We start from the raw sequence: 19,916 nt of genomic DNA, 5'->3' as shown, positions 1-19,916 counted from the left end.
GTTATTTGTAGTGAGGTGGGTGGACCTAGAGTCTGTCATACAGAGTGAAGTAAGTCAGAGAGAGAAAAATACCATATGCTAACACATGTATATGGCATCTAAAAAAAAATGGTTCTGATAAACATAGGGGCAGGACAGGATTAAAGATGCAGACGTAGAGAATGGACTTGAGGACACGGGGAGGGGGAAGGGTAAGCTGGGACAAAGTGAGAGAGTAGCACTGACATATATACACTACCAAATGTAAAATAGATAGCTAGTGGGAAGCAGCTGCATCTCACGGGGAGAACAGCTCGGTGCTTTGTGACCACCTAGAGGGATGGGATAGGGAGGGTGCGAGGGAGATGCAAGAGGGAGGGGATATTAGGATATATGTATACATATAGCTGATTCACTTTGTTATACAGCAGAAACTAACACAACATTGTAAAGCAATTATACTCCAATAAAGATGTTAAAAAGGAAGAAAGAAATTGTGCATAGAGTCCAAGAGATGGAGGAGGGGCATTAATAGGGTCTATCAATCCAAAATGGTAGAATGAAATGCAGTTGCCAAACATTTGTTCATTTGTTTGTTTTCTCAGGGAAACTTCATTGAGAAGCAGCCATGAGCCAAGCAGTGCACTACGTTCCAGAAACACCGGATCAAACGAGATATTTATTGCCCTTCATTGTCAGAAGCCCACAGTCCAGGGTGGAGACAGACATGTAAAAGAATGATTACAGTTGGGTGTCACAGGTGCTATGGTGAAATCATTTACACAAAGGTGCTGTAAGAGCAAAGAAGAAATGCATCTGTTTAAATCATACTCCAGGTTGGGAGCACGATTTCTGGAAGTGACGGTTGCATTGAATTGGAAGGATAAATCAGAGTTTGCCTCATTGAGTTAGTTCAGGGTATGAAAAAACATTCAGCCAGCCAACTCAGTAACTGGGGTTACACCTCCCCGTGCTAATATGTTTATGTGAGTGCTCTCTCTGGTAAAGGAGTTTAAGATTTTAACAGAAACCTTTCCATATGAAGCATGGAGGAAAGTAACCAGGGCTTCAGAAGGTTTTAGAGGTTTTTAGCTTAGGAGTTTTGCAAAGGCCCTTTGGGTTCCTGTGTCTGCCTCTTCTTCTCTGATCAGAGAAACTCCAGTTTTTTCTCTTTTGCATGCTGGTCATGCCTGTGAGAGTCCAATTCAAAATGAACTCTGTGGCCAAAAGGAGTCTGAGAACCATAGCATAGTATTCAGGAAAACCCGCCTTAATAGAGAAATCAGCCATCTGTTTGAATATAAGTTTTCCTTTTCTCAGTTTCTGTCCAGGTCAGAGCTCTCAGGATTCTCCTTGACATCCTAGGTCTCTGACCCCCCCTACTTCAACTAACTTCACAGATGTACATCACAGCCTCACTCCATCAGAAAGCTGCTCTATGACCGTCCAACTTAGTGATACACTATGGTGTTATGAATGACAAGAAATTCATGGTTTACCCTTCCAGCAGAGCACGTGTGCCCTGTTTAGCTGATAGTCAAAGTTTCACCTCAAAGAAGTAAAAACACAGCATTAGAAGCGCTTTGAGGTTTTGTGGGGAAGGTGTTCTAAATGACACATTTAGCCACCTCTTCTGTCTGCACAGGTGGGCCCTAGCTGTGGCTCCAAGGGCAGAGGTGCACTGAGGTCTTTTGAGGGTATCTGATGCAGCAGGTGTAGGAAAGACTCAAGGTGAGGAGCCTCTGGTTCCTGCAGCTGCTGGTGGGTCCCGGAAGTCTTGAACATCTGTCTGATCAGGAGGTCACATGCTGTTCAGCAAGAGGAAGTATTAGGGTGGGGGAAGAAGGAAGAGAGAAAGCAAGAACAGGGCAGGCCAAGAGAGATGCTGGCGAAGCGTCTTTCAGGAGGTTTCAGAACTTGTCACAATACCTAGAAAGGAACGGAACAGAAAATGTAAGCTTACACTATTGTTTGTCAACGCTAGAACACTAATCCCCACCCCACCCCAGAACAACAGAAGTGTTAGAGAAACCGAGACAAGCAGAGAGAAAGAAAGAGAGAGAGAGAGAATAACTTCCCCCAGCAAATTGCTTTACTTAACAGTTTAGGTCAGTTTCAACTAGGTCACGGGGATGTATCTTCAGGATAAAGTCTTTAATCGGCTGATGGATATGAAAAAATAAATTACTGTGGCAAAATGTAATAAACGTTAAAGGGAAAATGATGAGGGTAATATAACTACATTGATTTAACTAGGATGATATAGAGGAATTGTCTGTTTTATAGGTTTCTAGATGTCTATTAGTGGCTCTGTATTAAGGAATAGGGCTGTTCTCTTGATATACTTAAGAGCTGTCAGTAATTCCTATTTCACAGTCTGCTGCTTCAATTCAGAAAGTGTGTTCCAGCCCTTGGTGACCCCATCCCAGAGGCACTGGAGGGTGACCAGCTGCCAAAGGTTTGCGTTCAGGCAGCTATTGGGGAAGCAGCTGTATTATTCAAAATTGGGCTGCATTTAAGAGGAGCCAGTCACTTCGACCACTTCTCCCCCTGTCCTGCCACCTTGCAAGACTGCAGTGTCATTTGTTTTAATCACTCCTGGCATTGGGCTCATTATGTCCTGATCTTCTCTAGAGAGAGTAGCCTCCTTGGTGGGTGGAAATGGTAATTGAGGACACTTAGGGAGCAGGCATCATGCCAGTCCCTGGGGCATATGTCCCCCAGAGACAGGGCACCTTCTCAGGATAAAGCAAGAGACATGAGCTTCAGGTAGCTTGTCACTTTTCCACTATGATAATGTCACTGACCTATGAAAAGGACCATATAGTTCCCCCATGGCCCACTGAATTGAACCCAGACTATTATCAGAAAAGGAAGAAAACTCATCATTTCTGGTCACTCTCTGGACACCCCCCCCCCCAATATGCTGGACACTTTCTCTTGTTAACACGTTTAATACCTGTATAAAAGCTTCCCAGGCAAGATGGCAGCCATGACTCTTCCTATCAGAGACCCAGCCTAACGATACATTTTGCTGCTTGACACCTAAGTCTCTTTAATGATATTTTTTTTATTTCTTCCACTTAATGTGGCGAAGACCATCTGGCTGCTTTCCAAGTGTCTGGAAAAGGATAAAGTGCTAGAAGGGTCTAGATTGGGCTCTGCAGCCTCAGGGTCTGTGTCCTAGGCCCAGGCACACACCCTCTCTGAGCTCCAGTGACAGTCTCAGCAAAGGTGAGGATGTTGGACTAAGGCAGTGGTTCTCCACCAGGAGCACACCTGGAGTTTTTTTTAAGTGTCAGGACTGGCGAGGAGTGGGTGCTAGTGGTGCCTAGTGGGCAGAGACCAGGGGTGCTTTGAAACGTCTTACAATGAACAAGACAGTGCCCCCCCACAACCATGACTTTTCCAGCCCAGAATGTCAGTAGTGCCGAGGTTGAGAAACCTAAGCCAGAGTCATCACAAATGGCTTTTCCAGTCCTCTCCGACCTGTATCACCTACTGCTTTCTCTATGTTGCCCATGGTCTTGCCCATCCGAATTACATCTGCCCCTATTTCATCCCAAGACATGTGATCTTTTCCCATCTCTCCAACTTTGCTCATGCTGTTCCCTAAACCTAAAATGCCATTTGTCCTCATCCCTGCTGTTGCAGTACTGGCATCCATCAAGCCCTTTCTCAGAGGAAAGGGAGTTCTCCTTCCTCTCCCAAGTGTGAATCAGGCTCACCCTGCCTCAGCATCAAAGATACTGAAACATTTTTTGATCTTTGACCTCAAACAAGTTAGTTTTCCAACTTTTATCTGTTGTTCAAGGTCTTCTTTTAATATTAATGGTGGCTATCATTTATTAAATGCCTATTATCTGTATGACACTGTATTTTTTAAAATTTATTTTTAAAGGTATATCATTTCATCTGCACACAGCCCTGTAAGATGAATAGTCTCCCCATTGTGCAGATGAGGAACTAAAGCTCAGAGATATGTAATTTGTTTGAGGCGTTTGAGTCCTTAAACCCATTGTTTAATATTTAGTGTCATAAAGCGGCCAATCCTGCATTCAAAACCAGATATGCCTGACTCCAAACCTGTGAAAGTTCCTTCCACTATGTAGCAGATACTCTTACCTACCTGTCAACTGCTTAAATTAAGCCAGCGTCTAAAATTGTTGCTAGGGGCAACTGAGTAAATCTTGTTAGATGGGTAATCTCAGTACGCTAGGCAAATCAGTCCAGTGACTGCAAACTCGAGAGGTGGATTTGGTGGCTGCGAAAAAGACTATTCAAGACTTTTCCCGGAGGGAAAAGTCAGAGAAAATTCTTCTGTGATTACAGCAAACTAATCATAGGTGTTACCAAGTAGCTTTTAGCAGAAAAAAAGACTAGTCAATGATGGAGGACGCTATGCATATCACTCATCTATTGCCGCATGAACAATTACCTTAAAATTTTTGCATCACCATCTCTGAGCATCAGGAATTTGGGAGCAGCTTTGAAGGGCAGTTCTGGCTCTTTCATGAGGTTGCAGTCACCCGTATGCTTGATGGGGCTGCAGGGTTTATTTGCAAGGTGGCTCATTCACACGACTGGGGCAGGGTCACCAGGAATAGGAAGCCTCGCTCTTTGCCGTGTGGATCTTTCCAGAGGGCTGCACCACTGTCCCCATTAGTCCAGAGTGTAATCCAGAGACAGCAATGCAGAAGCCAGGATAGCTTGTCTGACTTACCTTGGGAGTCCCACAGCATCACCTCCACGCTATACTCTCGATTGAAAAGACTAGCCCCACTCAGTGTGGGAGGGGGATACCCAAGGGCATAGATCCCAGGACGCAAGGGTCATCGTGGTCACATTATGTCACAATTATTTTAAAACCAAAAATGTTCACAGAAAAATTTCCCTAGCCTGCCATCCCTACACCCGGGCTCAAGAACACACTGCTATATGAGAGTTTGCTGCCAGGCTAGTTCAGTCTGGGGTATTTGGGAGTCAGGATAAGATTCAGAATAAGATACAAAGATTACATTCTGTATCAATTCTAGAATATAGGGGTGTAGTTTCAGGGAGCTGAAGGATTGCAAAGTCAGAAAGTCCCTAGGGTGCTCAAAATGACCAGGCTAAGTAAGCAAAGAGATTACACATAGAAAAAACAAAAAAAAATGGGAAGAACCAGCAAAAGACTAACAAGTTTTGCATTATTATTTTTTCCTTTCTAGAGACTTCCAAGAATGTTTTGGTGATTTGTGCCTTTGATAGAGAAAGGGCTTTAAAGCAGACAAAAGCTAGTGGTCAGCCAGCAGCTTTCCGCAAAACAGAAAGCAAGAGGATTACAGCTTAAGAAGTCAGAATGGGGAGGCCAAAACTAGCAGGGAGTAGTGGCTCCGTTGAAAAGAGTAAAGAGAGAGATGCTTGTCCCTTGTAAGACTTAATATATCAATATGTCATGGAGACCCATAAAAGTTGGGAACTTGAAGCCAAAAGTATATGCATCATCAGTTTCACATGCCCACTATGAAAAAGAGGTAGTGTCTCAGCATCTGTGTGACATGACCAAGGCCACCAGCAAGTTCTTTTATTGATAGAGAGCCAATGTAATGGGATACCAATATAATATTTAACACCTATATTATATAGTATTTTCTCTCAAGTTTCTTAGTACAACTTTCTATTCGAAGTACTTTTCTCACATTTCAAATGTTCCAAGGATCCTTGTTAAGGATAACATGTTACTTGTAATATCCCATAAACTTATTATCATGGGGGGATCAGGGGGTAAATGAACCTGAATGAAAATTTTACAGTTACCATATAAGACAAACATTAGTGTTATTAGTAATAATAGCCATCTGAGTAATAAAAGTCAAATAGAGGTGGGGTAACCTCATCAATATTTGCAGCTGTATAGCCAGTACGCCTGAGAGAAACATAATTCTATCACTTACTAGCTTTGCAACTTATTCATAGTATTTCGTGTATTTGTGCCTTGGTTTCTTTATCCAAATATCATAATATTAATGGTGCCTAATTTACAGGGTTATCGAGATCTTTGAATGAGCAACCATTTGGAAAGTGCTTTGACAGATGCCAGGCAAATACCACGTTAGTTATCATTGGCTCAGAGTTTAAGGCACGTTAGTCACAAAGTATTGTCTCTCTTGACATTTGTTTTAGTTTCACTTTTAACAAAATATTTAAACAATTTGGAGAAATGGATATTTTAACATAAATGTGTTGGACTAGAGCAGCCATCTTATATTTCATGAGAAATATGCCTTGTAGAGTTTGGGCCACATTGAAGTTGCACGCTATAGCTCCCTGGTGGCAACATGACTAAATTGCACCTTTCTAGAAGAGGCATCATCTCCTTTTCAGTTCAAACTACAAAAAACAAACATGGGGTGACACATCTATATGAATCCTATTGGTCATTGTCCAAATTGCATAATTCTATAAGAAACAGAAAAACTAGATGCATCATTTTCTGGGCCTCTTTTAACAATCTGAAGTGGTTGGTAAGGAATTGAGCTTATCTAATATTGCTATTGGCCTGGTTCTTCTGGGTTCAGATAGATCAGGCTATGCCCACTAAAGCCCATCATCCTAGGTCTTTCCAAAATAAACTAGGCCCACGTATCTGTCAGGAACAGGGTATTTGGTGTCACTTGTAAAAATCACACGAAAAGCTTTTCTTATTTATTTTCAATGTCTTTAGCAGATTAAGAGTTACAATATAGAAAACAGGGAGTTATAATACAACACTCTGCACAGCTTGCATTTCCAGCCAGTCCCAAGCCTCAGTATTAATAGATTTTCCACTCCAAGTGTTCTTACTCGAGTGACTGCAAGTTACACTGATGAAAGGAAAGTAGCAATTATTCCTAAGCCCCTGCCCCGCGCCCACAAAGCCACACTAACTCAGAAACTCCAAGTGTATGGCCCAGGAACACGCATTTTATAAAAAGTCTCTTGGAGCTCCAGATGCACAGCCCTCCTTACTCCTTACAGAATAATGATGCTCCATGTTGCTCTAGGGAAAGAGCCTTGTTCCCCAAGGCCCTGGAACAGACAGCAGGGCTTGCTCTGCTCACCTACTGTATCTGTGCTCATTGCTGTGTGTCCACATCTGAGCAGATGCAAACTCACCTAAGCCTTCTGTTTCTTATCCTTTCTTCCAATCCTTCTCTTCCTTCCTCCCAGAACCAAAGTAGCAGACAAGTTACACTTCTCAGGACATAGGCAGAATTGGCAATTGGAAAATTGTGTTCCAAAATTAAAGATGTAAATCACATGACCAGTGTAAAGGGTATATGAAAAGGTTAAGGGGACACAGCTCCAGAAACAGAATAACAAGGCTGGAAACTCTTTTTAAAAAGATCTGACACAAGATTTCCAAGCCATATTTTGTCATAGCAACGATTCACAAAGTGTGGTCTGTAGACCCCTGGGGGTACTTGAGACCTTCTCAGTAGATCAGGAGATCAAAACTGTTTTTGTAAAAGTCTGAAGACAATATTTGCCTTATTCACTCCGTTGACATTTGCACCAATAGGCCAAAAGCAATGCTGGCATTAAACTGTATCAGTAGTCATTGTATTCTTCCCTATCATACATACACATTCAGTAAGTAAAAAAAGAAAAAAAGCCAGTTTCACATAAGAATGATCTTAAAGAAGTAGTAAAAATTATTAATTTTATTAAATCTTGATCTTTCATTACAAGTCTTTTTAATGTTTTATTTGACCAAAGGGGAAGTACACACAAAGCACTTCTGCTGCATAACCAAAGAAAGATGGTTTTCTTGAGGAAGTGTGGTGGTGTTGTTTGTGTTGTGAGCCAAACTAGCTGTTTTTTTCGTGAAATACCATTTTTTTCTTGAAAGAATGATGGGCAGACAAATTATAGTTGTTCAAACTTGGATATTCTGGCAGACTTTTTTTTTTAATTAATAAAGTGAGCTTGTCATTTCAAGGAGAACAACTGGCAGTATTTGTTGCCAAAGATAAAATCGAAGCATTCCAAAGAAAATAGAACTTTGGAAAACTTTCACCAGGAGCTTGACATATACCCAATACTAATGAATGTAACTTTTTTGATGTTTTAAGAACGACATTAGTCAGCAATGAGCAGTGCATGATGTTATTAAATCAGGCATGGGTAAAAAATGTATTCAAAGTGCAAGACAGACCCATGGATTTTAGTGTAGCATTATAAAATATTCATCGATATGGTTTCAGATCCCACACTGCAACTAACTCTTAAGAAAGTAACACTTATTGAATTTTGATGTTACATCAAAGAAAAATATCCACAATTATACAGAAAGCTATTAAAATATTCCTCTCTTTTCCAACTACATATCTTGTGATTTAATGTTAAAGCAAATAGGAAAATCCTGTTGTGTTCTGTTAAGTCTAGTATTAATGAGATTTGAAAATATATAATAAAACCCCACTCTTCTCCCTATTGTTTTTGTGCTGAAAACATAAAATCGTTTTTCATATTTATGTTTATATGTATTACATTTAGTATTATTATTTTTAAGTAAATTAAAGATACTCTTTTTAAATTAGGATTTTAAATATTACTGTGAACATAGATATAGATTAACCACGTAAACAAAATCTCTTCAATACCTGAATATTTTTTCTGAATGTAAAGGGATTCTGAGATCAAAAAGTTTGAGAACCACCGTACTATGTAGTCGGAAAATATCTAAATTTCCTACTGGAAATCTTGAATATAAGATGCTGAGAAGAATGGAAAGAAAGAAATGAGCTTCCCCTGTTTATACTGAGGAGTGAAATTAGGGAGAAAGAAAGTTGGCAGGGATACAATTTGACTAGGAAGTCCTCAGACCGTGAACTGGGAAAAAAGCACTAATACGTATCAGTATCCATCTGGTCTTTCAATGGTTCCACAACACCACACCAGACAGCAAAGAATCTGTGAACACTTCCAATGAGGCAGGGAATTGCAACACTTGAAAGAACTTCTATTCTTGGAGATGTCTGACTATTAATAAATCGTTTCCCCAAATTTATTTCCTTATAACTTGTTCATAACAGTCTGAGTCTTTCCTCTTGAGACCACACAAAATAAAAAATTTTAAAAAAGAATATTTCTCATATTAGCTTTACAAATATTTAAAGAGGAGCTCCCACATGACATTTCAGACATGGAACAGAGCTGTCGTCTCCCTTTTCCTAAGATTTCATTAGAATTTTTTGGCAGACACATCAGCCTTCTTATTCATTTTGCACTTTGGATATCAGTTATCTCTAAGTTTCCTTTTATTGCTATTTATTTGTTTCTCATGTTCCTATTAAGCCTTATCTCATCCATCATGAATAAGTGAGATTAGATTTTTGTACTGAATTTAATGACCTTAAACTCACCATCTATTAAACACTATCTTCTTAGAATTGACACCACAGTATCACTATTTAAACCTCTTTGTATCCCAGTTTTATCCATTCAACACATCACCTAACTTTCCAACGTGAAGCATCTACAGATTGAATGTTTATCCAAGATAAAATATTTAACAGGATAAGACCCTTTAATACTCTGCTAAAACCTTCCTCCTGTATGAGTTCAGCCTGAGCATACAAAATTCTAGATACACAGTCTATGACATGTCTAGATTCACCAAAGAAAATTTCCTGTTTTTGAAAATTGCAAACACATATGCTAACCGCCTATTTTCCAGCATCCCTCCTATTCTCCAGGATCCCTTGATGATTTCCAATCACGGTTACAGAAGTCAGAACCTCCTTTCCATAAATTACTCCTTTGCTTAGGATATAAGGTAGGCACAAGCTCTCTTGAAATGATTAGGGCCACCATTTTCAGCACAGAGATCAATCCTTTGGATGGAGAAGAAATAATCTGATCATTAAAAGAGCTGTGAAGTTCTGTCTGTCTCGGACATAACAGCATTTAAGGTCCAAGCAGTGGGCCTGCTCTTGTTTCCATATTTTTATCTCCAAAAAGATGCCATTAGCCCTGGTTCGTTTTGCAATTTAGCCAGTTGAGAGCTGAGGTATGCCGACTCTTTCTATCATTAGTATTTTATTTATTTCCATCATTTGTTCAGACAACTCCCTCCCTGTGCAGCAGTACTGAAAGCAGCAGGTGCCTCTTTTTTTCACTTTAACAGAATTGCTTGTAATTTCATCTTGCATCTCGGGCTTGTGTCTATGGTTCATCTAAATGTTTTGATAGCTTCTTTCTTAAAAACTAGAATACTCTGGGGCTTCCCTGGTGGCACAGTAGTTAAGAATCTGCCTGCCAATGCAGATGACACAGGTTCGAGCCCTGATCCCAGAAAATCCCACATTCCGTGGAGCAACAAAGCCTGTGCACCACAACTACCGAGCCTGCACTCTAGAACCCATGCTCCACAACAAGAGAAGCCACTGCAGTGGGAAGCCCACACACTACAACAAAGAGTAGCCGCCACTCGCCAAAACTAGAGAAAGCCTGCGCGCAGCAACGAAGACTCAATGCAGCCAAAAATAAGTAAATAAATGTATTTTTAAAAATGGAATACTCTTCTGACTCAGCCCACTGCTTTGTTCTCTGGACATTAGGAACACCAAGATGACATAGTCACTTTCTCCCAAATTTCCGTCAGTTCCATGTCACTGGCAAATTCTTGTTGATTTGTACGATCTAGTATCCATACCATTTGCTGGTTCCTGTATTCTACAGAAAATTATCAGAAACATAAGTGGTTTTTGGTTATATCCTTTGACTTTACCTAGTGAGATGTCCTAGAAATGTCCACGTTTGTAGTTTCTTATTACCGGTAAACAGTGTTCCTGTGATAGTTATAAGTTACCAGATAAGAAATGTGTCATCCACCACTCCTGTCTGGCTGGGCAATTTGTAATATTGTCCAACAAAGTTATCTTTCTATTCCATTCTCCTTTTATTCTTACTCATACATTCTCATGTCCCTGAGGTTTCCATCCTCAGTTTCTTGCATTACCAGGTGTGTGTGTGACTTCTTTTCATGTATAACTACCCCTGCTATCCCTACAGACAGCCAGTGTTTTCTGAATATTTTTTTTCTTTTTGCCATGATACTTCCGTTTTGCATCCCTCACTGCCAGCCTCAGGGGCATCTGTGAAGTTTGCATTTTACTGCCAGATGCTACACCTTCCATTCTCTTTGTTACTTAACCAAACCCTCTGCAACCAGGTCTCGGCCCCCGAGGCCGTGAGCATTATTTTCAAACCCCCTTGTTCATGGGAGTTGTTAGCACTGTCACTCATTTCTTCATACCCTACATACTAACTGTTCTGTTTAGGAATATCTGTTAGGACTGGCAGTTACAAATCCATAGTAAGAGAGCAAGAAGGCCTCTTCAGCCCTATGAGGACTGTATCGAACTTAGGGATCTCTCGCCAGAATTGCTGGTTTAGGAATGAAGGAAGCATCAAGATTGTTAGGACTGGTGCCATTGACATTGAGGGGCTAGAGTCTAGCAGGAATTGGGCCAGCATAGAAAAGGTGCTTTTGTGAATCATTATCTGCAAATGTGTCTTTAAATATTGAGCTCTAGTGGCTCAGTAGAAACAGCGCTCCCATCATTTGCATGGCAGTGTCTGTATTAGAACATTCTGCAGCACTGCATTAACATGAATCGAGCCTCTGTGGCCAGGAATTATAGGTGCACAGCCCAGCATAGGAAATGCCTTGTCCAAAATGACCCAGACTTTCAGACCCAAGAGGGGCACAACTGGTCTGTTACTGAAGCACTTTCATGACTGCTGTCATCACCATTAGCATCTCAAATTGACCAATTATTCGCAGTGTGTGAGGCACACAGTGATATTCCTGTCTGGAAACTTGTGACACAACAACATGACTAACAGGAGTGTGTTCTCAAGGCCCACTTTTTTTGGATAGAAAAACCTCATGAAGGCTTGGAAGTGTACCTCAGTGATTAAAGGGTCTACTAGTGATTTGTCTTCCAAAGGCCCCCAGTAGCTTTTGGGACCCTGATATTTTTGAAGATAAGCAGCTGTGGCCTTTCCCGAGCCAGTTCCCAGAGTGAAGCTTTCAATACAGTTACTATGTTAAGCATTTGCCACTTGGATCAATACCACGAATTTCGTTAAGCTGGGCTTGGCGTCCTGCTTCATACCTATCCTTGGTGACCTCCTTTCCCTGCTTCCATTTGCAAACCTCTGCAGGCACTGTGCAAGGACCCTATTAAGTGTCCTGAATTAAGGAGGATTTATGCAAGTCTCACTCCCTTTCCCTGCTATGAGCTTGGGAATCAGAGTGAGTGGCACTATAGGTCCACAGAAATGAGCCTGTATATAAAGGCTCACTCTCTTTAATACGAATCAACAGCTAATGATAGTAACTTGAAGATGATGCCCAGGGACAGACTTCGAACTATTGCCTCCCCATGTTCATCCCTGGGAACAAACTCATATAATAACCCTCACTTTATTTTTCTTCCAGTATAATTGTTCAGAGTCCTTCATCCCCCCTCCCTTCCTCCCTTTCCTCCTTCTTTCTCTCTCTATTTCTTTCTCTCTCTTCCTTCCTTCCTCCCTCCCTCCCTCCTTTCCCCTCCTTTCTCCCTCTTTCTCCCTCTCTTTCTTTTTCTTTCTTTCTTTCTTTCTTTCTTTTCTTTCTTTCTTTCTTTCTTTCTTTCTTTCTTTCTTTCTTTCTTCTTTTCTTCTCTCTTCCTTCCTTCCTTCCCTCTTTCTTTCACGTGGTGGTTGTTTTTGTGGGATGAGCAGTAAGCCACAGTAACTTTTAATCTTCTACTTAAAACTATGAGGCATCTTCCCACAAAAAATTCATCGGTAAACCTATGCAAATATTTGCATGAATTACAGGTGATTTAAAAACACATCATGTCCATTCAGGGACTCCCTAGGGATTCAGTGGGCTGTAGGACCTGGGACACCTCTGTGGGACCCTTAGCACCTCACAATGAGCAAAATCATATCCCTCTAGAAAGGAGGGAATTAAAAAAAAATGACACCTTTACCAACTTTTAAAAAATGTTTACTGAAGTACAATTTATATACAGTAAAATCCACCCTTTCGAACCATCATCATAAAAAAGATATAGGATATTTCCAAACCCTGAAAAATTCCCTTGTGTCCTGTGTAGTAAGTCACCTCCTCTGCCTCCAGTCCCAGACAAAACTGATCTGAGATTTCTTTCTCAAGTTTTATCTTTTATGGAATATCATATAGATTGGCCAGTATAGTATGTAGTCTTTTGCGTTTGACTTAAATCGCTCAGCATAAGGCTTTCAAATTTCCCAAGTAAAATTATAAAATAAAGTAAGAATTGTTGTATGAGCTGGACACCTTAGATATATATGAGGAAGTGACAGTTTGAAATCAGTCTTTGAGGATTATCATAACATTCCCATAAGTAGCTGATTCCTTTTTTAAAAGAATGTTATCCTACATAGAGAATCCTAAAGATGCTACCAGAAAACTACTAGAACTAATCAATGAATTTGGTAAAGCAGCAGGATACAAAATTAATGCACAGAAATTTCTTGCATTCCTATACACTAATGATGAAAAATCTGAAAGAGAAATTAAGGAAACACTCCAATTTACCATTGCAGCGAAAAGAAGAAAACACCTAGGAATAAAGCTACCTAAGGAGACAAATGACCTGTATGCAGAAAACTATAAGACACTGACGAAAGAAATTAAAGATGATACAAACAGATGGAGAGATATAGCATTTTCTTGTATTGGAAGAATCAACATTGTGAAAATGACTATACTACCCAAAGCAATCTACAGATTCATTGCAATCCCTATCAAACTACCAATAGTATTTTTCACAGAACTAGAACAAAAAATTTCACAATTTGTATAGAAACACAAAAGGCCCCAAATAGCCAAAGCAATCTTGAGAAAGAAAAATGGAGCTGGAGGAATTAGGCTCCCTGACTTTAGACTATACTACAGAGCTACAGTAATCAAGAGAGTATGGTACTGGCACAAAAGCAGAAATATAGATCAATCGAAAAAGATAGAAAGCCCAGAGATAAACCCATACACATATGGTCACCTTACCTTTGATAAAGGAGGCAAGAATATACAATGGAGAAAAGACAGCCTCTTCAATTATTGGTGCTGGGAAAACTGGACAGCTACATGTAAAAGAAAGAAATTAGAACACTTCCCAACACCATGCACAAAAATAAACTCAAAATGGATTAAAGACCTAAATGTAAGGCCAGACACTATAAAACTCTTACAGGAAAACATAGGCAGAACACTCTATGACATAAATCACAGCATGATCCTTTTTGACCCACCTCCTAGGGAAATGGAAATAAAGACAAAAATAAACAAATGGGACCTAATGAAACTTAAAAGCTTTTGCACAGCAAAGGGAACCATAAACAAGATGAAAAGACAACCTCAGAATGGGAGAAAGTATTTGATAGTGAAGCAACTGACAAAAGATTAATCTCCAAAATATACAAGCAGCTCAATATCAAAAAATCAAACAACCCAATCCAAAAATGAGCAGAAGACCTAAATAGATATTTCTCCAAAGATATACAGATTTCCAACAAACACATGAAAGGATGCTCAACATCACTACTCATTAGAGAAATGCAAATCAGAACTACAATGAAGTACCGCCTCACACTTGTCAGAATGGCCGTCATCAAAAAATCTACAAACAATAAATGCTAGAGAGAGTGTGGAGAAAAGGGAACCCTGTTGCACTGTTGATGGGAATGTAAATTGATACAGCCACTATAGAGAACAGTGTGGAGGTTCCTTAAAAAACTAAAAGTAGAACTACCATATGACACAGCAATCCCACTACTGGACATATACCCTGAGAAAACCATAATTCAAAAATCATGTACTACAATGTTCATTGCAGCTCTATTTACAATAGCCAGGACATGGAAGCAACCTAACTGTCCAAAGACAGCTGAATGGATAAAGAAGATGTGTCACATATATACAATGGAATATTACTCAGCCATAAAAAGAAACAAAATTGAGTTATTTGTAGTGAGGTGGATGGACCTAGAGACTGTCATACAGAGTGAAGTAAGTCGGAAAGAGGAAAACAAGTACCGTATGCTAACACATATATATGGAATCTAAAAAAAAAAAGACGGTTCTGAAGAACCTAGAGGCAGGACAGGAGTAAAGACACAGGCGTAGGGCTTCCCTGGCGGTGCAGTTGTTGAGAGTCCACCTGCTGATGCAGGGGACGTGGGTTCATGCCCCAGTCCGGGAAGATCCCACATGCTGCGGAGTGGCTGGGCCCGTGAGCCATGGCTGCTGAGCCTGTGTGTCCGCAGCCTGTGCTCTGCAATGGGAGAGGCCACAACAGTAAGAGGCTTGCGTACCCCCCCCCCAAAAAAAAAAAGACACAGACGTAGAGAATGGACTTGAGGACATAGGGAGGGTGAAGGGTAAGCTGGGATGAAGTGGGAGAATGACATGGACATATATACACTACCAAATGTAAAATAGATAGCTAGTGGGAAGCAGCCACATAGCACAGGGAGATCAGCTCGGTGCTTTGTGTCCACCTAAAGGGGTGGGATAGGGAGGGTGGGAGGGAGATGCAAGAGGGAAGAGATATAGGGATATATGTATATGTATAGCTGATTCACTTTGTTATGCAGCAGAAACCAACACACCATTGTAAAGCAAATATACTCCAGTAAAGATGTTAAAAAAAAAAAAAAAGAATGTTATCCTATATATGTGCTTACATGTATCAGTAGTTCATTCCTTTTTACTACCGAAAAGTATTTCAATTATGGATGTATCACAACTTATAAACTTTTTATACTTTTAGTTATACAATTTTTAAAATGTTTATTATTCTTTTACTTTAGCTGAATACAAGCTCAAGAGAAGTAGGGTATTCTTTGGTTTTTTTCAGAAGATGGTCTTCCTTTCTTCTCCTATGTGCATGTAGTAAAACTGGCAACTAACATTTATTGAGAAGTTATTACGTGCTGAATGCTATATAGGCTTTTTCTTATTTAATTCTATATGATTCTTGCTAAATAGGAATTCATATTCCCATTTTGTTAGAACAAAAATTACACCTTTATCAACTGAGAGACCTTAACTAATGCCTCAGGCACAAACAAGTCAATTATCTGATTTTAGTTCCAGTATTGTTTCTTGAATTTTCAGAATCCCTCAACCAACTTTAACCCCTGGCTTAGGACAGAGAAGAGGTGGAAGGGTCAGAAATGGGAAGCGTATAGATGGACATAATGATTTAGCGGTAGCCCATATAGCATCCCTAACCAGCATCCCTTCCTATCCATCTTCTCACCCCCCACTCCCTACGGCGCCAATCAGCACCTGGCCACAGGTCTTCTTGGTCACAAGCTGGATAAGTTAAGTGATCGCCCAAGGTCATCAGAAATCAACTCAGTCATTTCAGAAAAAAACAAACACCAAGAAAAAATAAAATAAAATAAAAAAGAAGGATCTAAAGAGAGGAAGATCCTCTCCTTTAAATCTAGTGGGGAGGAATTTCTTTGGTCCTCTTTAGTTCAAAGAGGATAATGTTGAGTCAATTATTCAGCTCATTTAAACCCTCCATGGGACACAATAGATTCCTATTCTCTCTATTTCCCAAAACAGTAAGAGGTGTTGGGATTCAGGCAGGATTATGTATCTGGGAATTGGCAGAGCTCAGGATAAAACACCCGTTCTCCTCATTCCTGTGGCCTAGAGGTTAACATTCAACTACCCTGGGGTCTAAGAAATTGCCTCCTTTGCCTGAATTAAATGAAATCTAATGAAACAGAAATCCAGGTCAGTGCAGTTTACTATCAAACCTTCAGCTCCTGCATTGCTGGCAGTTCCCCTTGTAATAATTAAACAGAAAGTCGTAGGCAGGCAACAGTGAAATCCATTGCTAATCTTGCCCCTCATCAACCTATCTTTCTAAATGTTCCTTAATTAAGGTTTCTAAATGCTCTGCATTCCCTCTGCACCCAGGGTACCAAAATGAAGCTGACTGCTTCAGGGGTGCCCGGCAGCCAGAGGTGGGAGGTCTTCTAGGGGTATTTCTCATCGAGAATGTTAAAAATCAAAGATAAAATCCAATAAATGGAAATGCATGTGAGGAGTGAGCAGGGAGATGGGGACAGAAAGGTTGAGAGGGGATTTTTTTTTTCTAGAAGATTTTGCTTTAAGGATTCTGAAGGCACATCGCTGGCTTTATCACAGCTTCTCCAACACACCAGGGAGTGAATGAAACAGCTGTCACATTTAAACATACACAGCGGTAATCCTCCACTGAGCACAATGCCAGGACAGAACAGAAAATCTATCAACACTTACAAAGCATTCTATTTATTTAGCAACTCGTCCCCCTTTACCAAGAGTTCCATCTCTGGGGTTGAAACTGGGGCCACACGTCACTGGTGGCTTTTTGTGGTTTAGGTTTAGCAGCTACTGTGGGAGGGAGTGTCGAAAGTGGTCAGATGAACTTGGTGGGTGTTTGAAGCTGTTAAAATCACAGAACTGACATTTTAGGATGACCAAGGGTCTGCAGCAGAGTGAACCCACAGGTCCTTTACATCAAGAGGCAGAAGGAATGTGAGAAAGACCCTGAATGGTCCTACTTCAATCTCCCTCCCCCTCCCAAGGTCTTCACTTAAAAGACCAAGATCTCTTCTTCTCCGTCCATGGATCTAGTCTCCTCTCGGGAGATGCCTGCTGATCACTAGGGGCCCAAGAGGGGAAGCAAAGCTGCTTCGGGGACTTGTAAAGCAAACTGTCTGACCAGGTGCTGCTTATGAAGAATACCCTGGAGAGAGCCGCCAAAGTGCCTCCACATCAATAACATCGAAAAATATTGACTGACTAATTATGGGATGTTAAACTATGAGGAATGCACGGAGTAGATCTGGTAGGAATTTTAAACACCGCTGTGCAGTTCCCTACAAGGAAACCAAGGCTCAGAGGAGACATGGTTTTCTGGAAGTCCACCGCAACTCCCCAGTAGAGGAAGAACAGAGGTAAGGTCAGAACAAGACCCCAGAGACCTGGCTTAGTATGTGTGCCAGTAAAAGTGAAATTTGGGCAGGGGATTGCTTGTCCATAAGGGGATCTCAAATGGGAAAATGAGGCAGGAGGGAGAATGTAAAGAAAAGACTATTGAATGCCATAGGTAAGGAAACCTACCATTATTAACCTCGGAAAGGCTCTCTGTTGGGTCCAGCTTTGGGCCCATGGAGAGTTTCAGAGAACAAGGGGAGGAGTCGGGAGAGGAAAACAGAGATCACTAAGGGTGGACAGACAGAGCTAGCAGGTTAAAATCTGCACAAGACTTTAACAGAAAGATCTGTCGATTAATGGCCATATGAAAGCATGTTCAATCTAATTCAGTTCTATTCAAAGAAATTTAATTCAGATAATATTTTTTTCACTTAGTTTGTGTGACGTTTTGTTCCAGTTGCTCCAGGTGGCACAAAGGTGAATACTCACAGCTCTTCTTGGGGTAGTTTCAGTGTGTAATCGGGGAAAGTCACAATACGTTGTGTAATAAGTTTGGAGAAAGAGCCTCAGATTTGGGCTCAGACAGATGGAGATCTGAATCGTGGCTCTGGCACATTCTACTGTGTGACTTCAGGCAAGGCAACTTCTGTGTTTTCACCTTATACATCACAGAATTGTTATGGAATTTAAAGGAGAAGACATGAAAGCTGTACAAAGTTCTGTCTGTTAGCAAAGCTCAATAAATATTAGCTTCCTTTTCCCAAAAATGCTACCCCATAAGGAATGAAAGGGCAGGGGGCGTTGGGGAATAATGGTGAGTGAATTCTGGCTGTAACACAGGCATTGTGAAGCCGAGGAAGATAGAGTGGAAACAGGCTGGGGATATTACATACAGGACCCAGAAGGCCAGGCTAAGCGTTGGAACCTGTCTGTGAAGGTCACAGAGAGGCCATAAAACTTTCACCTATGTCCGAGATGACAGCAGAGTCGGGCTTTAGGAGGGGAGGGGAAACCCCAGTAAAGAGACCATTGTCATAGACATCAGAGTTTCTTAATAACTCTCAACTGCTCAACTTTTTCTTTTCTCCTTAGTACTGATCACATTATTTACTGTCTTATAAATCAAGTTTCATGAGGACTGGTTTTGTTTTGTCCACTGCTACAATCCAAGCACATAGATAGAACATGGCTTGGCATATGGTGGTAGGAGCACAGTAAACAGTCCTTGGCACGAAAAGAAAGGAAAGAAGTACAAAGCAGCCCCATGATTCTGTGCCTGAGGAGCTAGAAGAATGGTGTTTACTGAGCATTAAAAAGGAAAGGCAAGTGAACAACTCTAGACAGGAGGCTGCCCTGGTGTTTTCTGTTTCCTCCGAACAGAAGTGGGCTTAATTGCAATCGTGAAAGATTGGGGTTCAAGATTTTCCACATCAGGTTTAGTGAAGTATTTGTGTGTGTAGCTAGGTGGAGCAGAGGGAAGGGACAATGTCTAGAGATGCTATTGTTAGATGTTTGATTTCTGAGATCAAGGGGATGTGACATCTAGGGAAGCAACAGAATAAGGTGGTCCAGCCCCTCCTGGAAGTGCTGAGCCTCCACTGCTGGGCAGCTCTGCAAGGGAGATGACACCTGCCATTGGCCCTCACTGCCCCACACCGGACATGCACATCTTGTCCCTGGGGCTCGTTGGCAGGGTGATGGGCTGGACTCAGCTATCTCTTCTCTCAGGCTTCTCAGCACCACCCCCATTAGCAGCTTGGGAAATGTGCAACACACTGTAATCCTTAACTCCACTGTTTTGAAATGTCCCTGCAACGGCTATAATAATCATCTTACAAACAACTTAGAACAATCTCTAATTGCTTCTAATGTTGTATTACGCCTGGGATACGGGGAGAGCCGAGAAACGCTGGTTGTCACAGCCCTGCTC

Source organism: Orcinus orca, chromosome 8 (genome assembly GCF_937001465.1).
Source record: "Orcinus orca chromosome 8, mOrcOrc1.1, whole genome shotgun sequence".
NCBI lineage: Eukaryota > Metazoa > Chordata > Mammalia > Artiodactyla > Delphinidae > Orcinus > Orcinus orca.
Note: the sequence above shows the minus strand (reverse complement) of the source record.